At 36.6% G+C, this 8,916-nt stretch overlaps 1 pseudogene; it reads right to left on the reverse strand.

Annotated features, from left to right (window-relative positions):
• Positions 1 to 3,589: 3,589 nt before the first annotated feature.
• LOC132515397 (charged multivesicular body protein 3-like) lies at positions 3,590 to 6,238 on the reverse strand (annotated as a pseudogene).
• Between the last annotated feature and the right edge of the window lie 2,678 nt (positions 6,239 to 8,916).

Here is an 8,916-nt window from a genome sequence, read left to right on the forward strand (position 1 = left end):
CCACAAATGACCCTGGCTAGTTCAAATATATCACTAGCACTGAGAAAAAGGGGACTGAAATGCTCTCTTCCTGTGGCCCTTTATTAAAAATGATTCACCGCTCATTTTGTAAGAGGAGGCAATGAGCAAAGAAAGACAGTAAAGTAGAAGAAGGGAGAAAATGAAAACAAAATATCGAGAGGTAATGTCATCAAGATGATGACATACATCATTCCAAACTTCAGTTCCCCTCACAAGACCAAATAAAAACCATGCATAGATAATACACCATTGTGAAAATCCCAGAACCTGGGGGTAAGGCTGAAGTTCCCTACTGAAATTTGTTACAGGATACATAGTATTAAAAAGATGTAAAGTAACCTATAACCTAATAACCATCAATAACCTATAACCATCAATAACCTAAAATGTAAGTGGGGGAGAACTAAAATTATAGTTTCTGTAAGTTATCAAAAGTAAGTTATTACCAGCTTACACAGGGTGTAATAACTATAAGATTCTTTATGTAAGCATCATGGTAACCACAAAGGAAAAACTTGTAGTAGATACACATGATTATGATAAAGGAGTCAAAGCATACCACCACAAAAAGTCATCAAGCCACAAAGGAAGACAGCAAAAGAGAAAGCAAGGAACGAAGGATCTATAAGAGTCAGAAAATAATTAGCAAAATGGCAATAGTGAGTCCTTACCTATCAGTAATTACTTTAAATGTAAATGGATTAAATCTTTCAATCAAAAGATACAGAATAGCTGAATGGATTAAAAAATAAGATCCAATGATATGCTGCATACAAGAAATTTAGTTTTAAAGCTATACATAGACAAAGAATGAAGGGATGGAAAAAGATATTTCAAGCAATGTTAACCAAAAGAAAGCAGGGATAGCTACACTTATGTGACACAAAATAGACTTTAATCTAAAAATGGTCAAAAGAGACAGACGTTCATTTTATAATGATAAAGGGATCAACTAATCCAGATGATAAAACAATTATAAATATTTATGCTCCCAACACTGGAACACCTAAATATATAAAGAAAGTACTAACAGAACTAAAAGAAATAAACAGCAATATAATAATAGTTGAGGACTTTAATACCCCAATCTCAATGGGGGTAGATCATTCAGACATAGAATCACTAAGGAAATAGCAGATTTGAACACTCTAGACCAAATTGAACTAACAGATATATACAGAACATTCCATCCTACAGCAGCAGAATACAACATTCTTCTCAAGTGTATGTGGAACATTTTCTAGGATAGATTACAGTCAGTCCCCTACATATGAATGAGTTCCATTCTGAGAGCAAATTCGTAAGTCCAACTGGTTTGAGTCCAACAAAGTTAGCCTAGGTACCGAACTAACACAATCAGCTATATATAGTACTGAACTGTAATAGGTTTATAATACTTTTCACACAAATAATACATAAAAAACAAACACAAAAAATAAAGTAAACATTTTTAATCTTACAGTATAATACCTTGAAAAGTACAGTAGTACCAGCTACATTATCACTGCTTTTATGTTTGCTTCCAGACATCCTGGGCTTGAAATAAAGATACTGTACTGCTGTATTCTATACAGTACTGTACATTAAAATACACAAAAGCACAACTATTTGTAGAGGATGCAAGCATGTAACACTGTACACCAGACATGTGAAATAACTTATATGATTGGACATGTAAACACACGTTCACATCTTTGAAAGTTCACAACTTGAAGGTTCGTATGTAGGGGACTTAATGTATATGTTAAGCCACAAAACAAGTTTCAACAAATTCAAGAAGGTAGAAATTATCAAGCATCTTTTCTGATCACAATGGTATGAAAGTAGCAATCAAAACAAGAGGAAAGCTAGAAAATTCACAACTGTGTGGAAATTGAAAACACATTTTTGAACAATGAATGGGTCAAAAAAAAATCCAAAGGGAATAAAAAAGATCTTGAAACAAATGAAGATGGAAACACAACACACAAAAACTTACGGGATGCAGCAAAAGCAGTTCTAAGAGGAGAGTTTATAACTATAAATACATATATTAAGAAAAAAAGAAAGCTCTCAAATAAACAACCTAACATACCTCAAGGAACTAGGAAAAAAGAAAAAGATCAGTTAGCAGAAAGAATGAAATAATAAAGATTAGAGGAGAAATAAATAAAATAAAAAATAGGAAAGCAAGAGAAAAATTAACAAAACTAGAAGTTGGTTCTTTGAAAAGACATAATTCACAAATTTTCAGTTAGACTAACCAAGAAAAAAGAGAGGGGACTCAAAAAAATTATAAACAGAAGAGGAGACATTACAACTGATATCACAGAAATATGAAGGATCATAAGAGACTACAAAGAACAATTATACACCAACAAATTAGACAACCTGGAAGAAATAGGTAAATTGCCAGACACTCACAACCTACTGAGACGAAATGATAAAGAAACAGAAAATTTGAACAGACCAATAATGAGTGAGGAGATTGAATAAAGAACCTCCCAACAAAGAAAAGTCCAGGACCAGATCATTTCACTAGTGAATCCTACCAAACATTTGAAGAATTAATGAATTTTGAATTAATTTAAAGAATTAATGTATTTTTTCAAACTCTCCCCCAAAAAATGAAAAGGAGGGAACACTTCCAAACTCATGATACAATGTTAGCATTACTGTAATACCAAAGTCAGATAAGGACACTATATGAAAAAAACTACAGGCCAATATTCCTGACAAATGTAGACATAAAAATTCTCAACAAAATACTAGCAAACCGAATTGAACAGCACAATAAAAAGATCACATTACATGATCAAGTGGAATTCAAGCAATGGCTCAATATTTGAAAATTATTAAATGCAATACATCACATTAATAGAATGAAAGATAAAAATCATATGATCATCTCAATAGATGTGGATAAAGCATTTGACAAAATTCAACATCCTTTCATAATAAAAACTCTCAATTTGAGTATAGAAGGAACATACCTCAACATAATAAAGGCCATATATGACAAGCCCACAGCTAACAAACATCATACTCAATGATGAAAGGTTGAAAGGGTTTTCTCTAAGGTCAGGAACAAGACATAGACACCCTCCCTTAGTATTTCTATCCAATATAGTACTGGAAGTCCTACCCAGACTAGTTAGGCAAGAAAAAGAAATAAAAAGCAACCAAATCAGAAAGGAGGAAGTAAAATTTTCTCTGTTTGCAGATGACATGATCTTATACATAGAAAACTTTAAAATTTTTTCTAAGTGTTAAAGCAGAAATTTATTAAAATCTATTTATATAGTGTTTTACATACAAAAAAAATATAGAGTCCTCAACATTCAGGCAATCAACTCTATTCTCAAAAGTGCTTTGTAAGAAGACAGATTTCTTTGCTTCCCCCCTAAAAAGATACTTCTGTTTATACTCCTAAAAATGGTGCATTTATTACACCACTTCTCATAAGAACAGTCTGGCTGAGATCACAAAACTTCTACACAGTGTTGAGATATTCAGAGAGAATCTTCTCCAGAATGCAATGCCTCATCACAGAGGTGTAGTGCAAGAGATACATAAAATAGTAACTGCATCAGAGGAGTGTATGTACACGCAGTAAGTGAGACATGAGAAAAGACTGAGGCCCAGCAGGGTGGCCCCTAGCCACAAAGCATGGCCAGCTGGGATGCATGGCCTCCACGGCCTCTTCCTCCCTTTCATCTTCTGAGGTGGCCGTCACTCCTGGAGATTCAGGTTCCATAACAGCATTGGTCACTTTACTAGGTGCTTTGTCCAAGGCCCCTGCTGTAATTTCAAACAGAATTTTGTCAGTTTCCATTTCTGCTGCTTTTTCCATTTCTTCTTGATCATCTATGCTTTCAAAAGTGTTCTCTAACATCTCTCCATGTTCCCATCCTTCTTAATCTCTTTGGACAATGCCTGCATTTATTAATCTATTTATTTTATCTGCATTCTATCATATATTTATTTGAACTGGATTTATATAATCTTCACAAGACTCTGAATAGCCTTCATCACTTCTGTGCTCTTCTACAGGAACCAGCCTCTCACAAGACCACAAGCTCGTTCTTCATCCCTGTGAGCACAGAATTCATGTGAGCTTTGGATGCATAAAGCTTGCTCACAGCCTTCCTTGACCTGATCTCCTCTTTGGCCAGAACTACACAGATATCCTTCTGGTCCTTCTTAGCAGCATCTTTCAGAGATAGTTTTAGTTTTTCTGCTTCTCTTTGAATGTCCATATTTGCCTGTCAGGAACTCTCATTTCTTTTCTTAATCAATATGCAAAAATTGGTTGCATTTCTATATACTAACAACAAACTATCTGAAAAAGAAATAAAGAAAACAATCCCATTTAATAACATCAAAAAGAATAAAAATACTTAGGAATAAACTTAACCAAAGAGGTGAAAGATCTGTATACTGAAAAGTATAAAACATTGATGTAAGATATTGAAGACACAAACAAATAAAAAGATATTCTATGTTCATGGACTGGAAGAATTAATATTGTTAAAATGTCCATACTACTGAAAGCAATCTACAGATTTAATGCAATCCCTACCAAGATTTTAATGACATTTTAAAAACAGAAATAGAAAAAGAAATCCTGAAATTTGTGTGGAACCACATGAGAGACCCTGAATAACCAAAGCGATCTTGAGAAAGAAGAACAAAAGCAGGATGCACACTTACAGGTTTCAAACTATATTACAAGGCTATAGTAATCAAAACAGTATGGTACTGGCATTAAAAGCAGACACACAGACCAGTGGAACAGAATTGAGAACCCAAAAATAAACTCATGCATTTATGTCAACCAGTATTTGTCAAGGGAGCTAAGAATACTCAGAGGATAAGATAGTCTCTTCAATAATGAAACTACACCCCTACCTTACACTACTCACACAAATTAACTTGAAATGGATTAAGACTTAAATGTAATATCTGAAACTACAGAAGTCCTAGAAGAAAACATGGAGCTAAGCACTTTGACATTGGTCTTGACAATAATTTTCTTGGGTTTGACACCTAAAGCACAAGCAACAAAAGCAAAAGTAAACAAGTGGGACTATATCAAACTAAAAAGCCTCTGCACAGCAAAAGAAATAATTAATAATATGAAAAGGCAACCTACAGAATGGGAGAAATATCTGCAAACCTGATAAGGGGTTTGCAATATAAGGGGTTTGCAAATCTGATAAGGGGTTAATATGCAAAATATAGTAGAAATTCATACAACTGATTAGCAAAATAAACCCCAAACCAAAACTAAAACCCCAAATAACCCAATTAAATATAGTCAAAGGACCTGAATAGGCATTTTCCCAAAGAAGATATACAAATGGCCAACAGGTACATGGAAAGGTGCTCAACATCATTAATCATCAGGGAAATGCAAATCAAATCCACAGTGAGATATCACCTCACACCTGTTAGAATGCCTATCATCAAAAAGACAAGAGATAACAAGTATTGGCAAGGATGTGGATGAAAGGGATCCCCTGTGCACTATTGGTGGGAGTGTAAACTGGTGCAGTATGGGAGAGTACAAAGCTTCCTCAAAAAATTAAAAATAGGACTATCATACGATCCAGAAATTCCACTTTCGGGTACATGTCCAAAGGAAATGAAATCACTATCTCAAAGAGATATCTATACTCCATGTTCAAATCAGTGTTATTCACAATAGCCAAGGTATGGAAGCAACATAAGTGTCTGTCAATGGATGAATGGGAAAAAAAAAGTTATATAGATAGACAGATAGATAGATACAGATATATATAATGGAATATTATTCAGCCATAAAAAAGAAGGAAATCATGCCATTTGCAACAACATGGATGAAAATTGAGGGTATTATGCTCAGTGAAATAAGTCAGAAAAAGATAAATACTATATGAATTCACTTATATGTAGAGTCTTAAAAAAAACAAACTCATAAAAACAGAGATTGGTGGTTGGCAGGGATTGAGGGAGGTGGGACGGGTTGGATGAAGGTGGTCAAAGGATACAAATTTGCAGTTTTGAAATGAATGATTTCTGGGGATCTAATGTACAGCAGGATGACAAAACAGTACTGTATTGTATACCTGAAAGTTTCTAAGAGTCAATCTTTAAAGTTCTACACACACACACACACACACACACACACACACACACACACACGGTAACTGTGTGAGGTGATGGATGTGTTAACCAACCTTATTCGTATAATCATTTTGAAATATACACATATATCAAATCAAATCATCACAAATGTACACCTTAAACTTACACATTATATGTCAGTTATATCACAATAAAAATGGTAAAATATTCAAGCAAATATGAGCAAGGAAAAAAAGAAAACAATAATAATAAGGCAAGAAAGCAGGAGATATGTTCCATGTAAGTCTGTAAGTCTTCCAGGACAAAGGGACAGAAGCCAGAGAACTTCCCCTTCCTTTCCCCTGCTGTGACACAAATAAAATATTATAATTTATCTCCTCTAGGAGACCAGAGAATTGCTGTCTCCAGCAGGAACTGGATTCCTCACTAATCTCTGAGACTGTACATTTTTGTAACTATTCTGAACAAATCACTGAATTAATTTCCTTACAAGAAAACTAAATTACTAATATCACCAAAATGTTCTCCCTCACTGGAAAATTCTCCTGATTCTAGCATTTGGGTTGATATGACTCCATTTGGAATTGGTTTTAGGAGACATGATTTTTTTTTAAAAGGAAATATTCAGTACTAAAGTTGGTCTAAGTGTTCTACTCCCTGTAGGCCAATATAAGCATTATTTTTTTGTTCTTGAGTTCTCCCTCTCGTATTTTTTTCACACTCTGCTTTTATAGTGCTACTTTCCATATAACATTTTTCATCTTTAAAAAAGGTTACAGACTTTTCAAGATAAATGCTGTGCCCCCTCCCCACAAATACAAACCCTGGGACTCAGATGGATCATTTGGGGTTAACTCCTCAGCACCATACAGAAAGCCAAAGTTTTACAAACAGCCTCTGGTTTTACAGTCTTATCTGAGCACATTACAGGAAATTGAGCTTGCAGATACTTAAAGCATCTCATGCCCCCACACCCCCATCCCTGTCTTCGTCTACTGGGGCTGCTGTAACAAAATACCACAGACTGTGTGACTTAAACAACAGGAGTTTATTTTCTCAGAGTTTTGGAGACAGGGTAGTCGAAAATCAAGGTTCCGGTTCCTGCTGAGAGCTCTCTCCTGGCTTGTAGATGGCTGCCTTCGTGCTGTGTTCTCACGTGGAGAAGAGAGAATGAGCTCTCTGGTATTGCTTCTTATTAGGACACTAATCCTCTTGGATGGATCAGGGCTCCATCCACCTTTATGACCTGACTTAACCTTAATTACTTCCTTATTCCCATTATAGGCACACTGGGGATTACGCCTTCAACATATGACTTTGGGGGGACACGATTCTGTCTATAGCATCCCCCCAAAACATTATAAAGTTAAAATGGACAAAATCCCACAACAGATGTCCATTTCTTTAAGTCAATTACCCAGTGGCATAAATTCACTATGAAAAAGAATTAGCAAGTTATATCATCCACCACTACTCCTTCTGCCACTCAGTAGGTTGAAAACAATTTCTCTTGTGTTTCAAAGCACTTTAGGAGAATTCTTTTGCTATGTCGAGTCTAACTCTACAACCTTGGCACCTGACACTGCCTGGGAACTTCAGAATAGGCTAGATATGCTCCTTCTATCCACAAGGCACACTTCCCTCTCCATTGGAACAGCTAAAAACCTCTTCATGAGACAAGATCTGTCCTTGGGTGCCTGCCATTTTCTCTCTCTTCTCTGGGGGCCAGAGTTTGCCATCCTTCTTTCTCCCGGGCTGAAGTTTCCCCTTTCATCTTTCCTGCAACGGTTCTCGATGTTGGAGGCCATCTGATCCCTCTGCAAAGTGCTAACCAAGAACTGGCTACCTGGTCCACTACAACCACTGCTCCTTGGCCTCTCAGCTCTGTGTAACATATTGGCCACCAGCCTCTTCTGGCAGGCATGGTGGCAGCTTTGCCACCCTCTGTGTGGGCTGCCTCGCATGTAGAGCTGTAATAGGCTTGGGTTTAGGAGGAGTTCTCCATCTTGGTGTGATCACTGCAGAGTGGCAGTGCCTGGTGTGGTTACAGGCAGTGCCACTGGATGCCTGCAAACTCCCCATCTTCTATAATCCTCCTGTCTGCAAGGGCAGAAACCTCCAGGGAGCTGAGAAAATCTGAACCCCTGAGATGTGATTGGATGATGAGAGAGTCTGGCTGTCTTTCACTCCTTCCAGGCTAAAGGGAACTGCCTGTTGGGGCTTTTCCTTTGGTGTCTTGAATGGGGTTGCTCACAGAACTCTTTCACTGTAATTCTGTGGACCTTCTTCTCCCCCACATTGGGAGATATAAATCTATACCCATATAGGTTTATGAGTAGTTAGAATGTGTTGGGTCACTACTAGACCTTTCTCTGAAAAGTGCACACTATAAAGGAGCAGGAAGCATGAAGAAATATGAGAACTTATAATGGAAAGATGCTTTCATTCTTCTTCTTACTGCTTCTATACAAACACGCACATACACACTCAACAGTTTCTATCTCCACCATCAAATTAGTCTCATATCTTTCCTTCTTTCTTCCTTTCCTCCCCCTTCTCTTCTCTCCCTCCTTCTTGCCCTCCTTCCCTCTCTCTCATTCCTTCCTTTCTTATTTCCTTCTTTCCTCCCTCCTTTCCTTCCTCCTTTCCTCCTTTCCTTCCTTCCATGGCCTCAGACCAATCACCAAGTTCTTGCTCTACATGATATAATCTACTTGCTTTGCATAATTTTTACTAAAATTACACCCATACAAAAATGGTTGATGCCAAGTGTTGAGCCAAGAATTA

The sequence above is a fragment of the Lagenorhynchus albirostris genome, chromosome 2 (genome assembly GCF_949774975.1).
Source record: "Lagenorhynchus albirostris chromosome 2, mLagAlb1.1, whole genome shotgun sequence".
In the NCBI taxonomy this organism is placed as follows: domain Eukaryota; kingdom Metazoa; phylum Chordata; class Mammalia; order Artiodactyla; family Delphinidae; genus Lagenorhynchus; species Lagenorhynchus albirostris.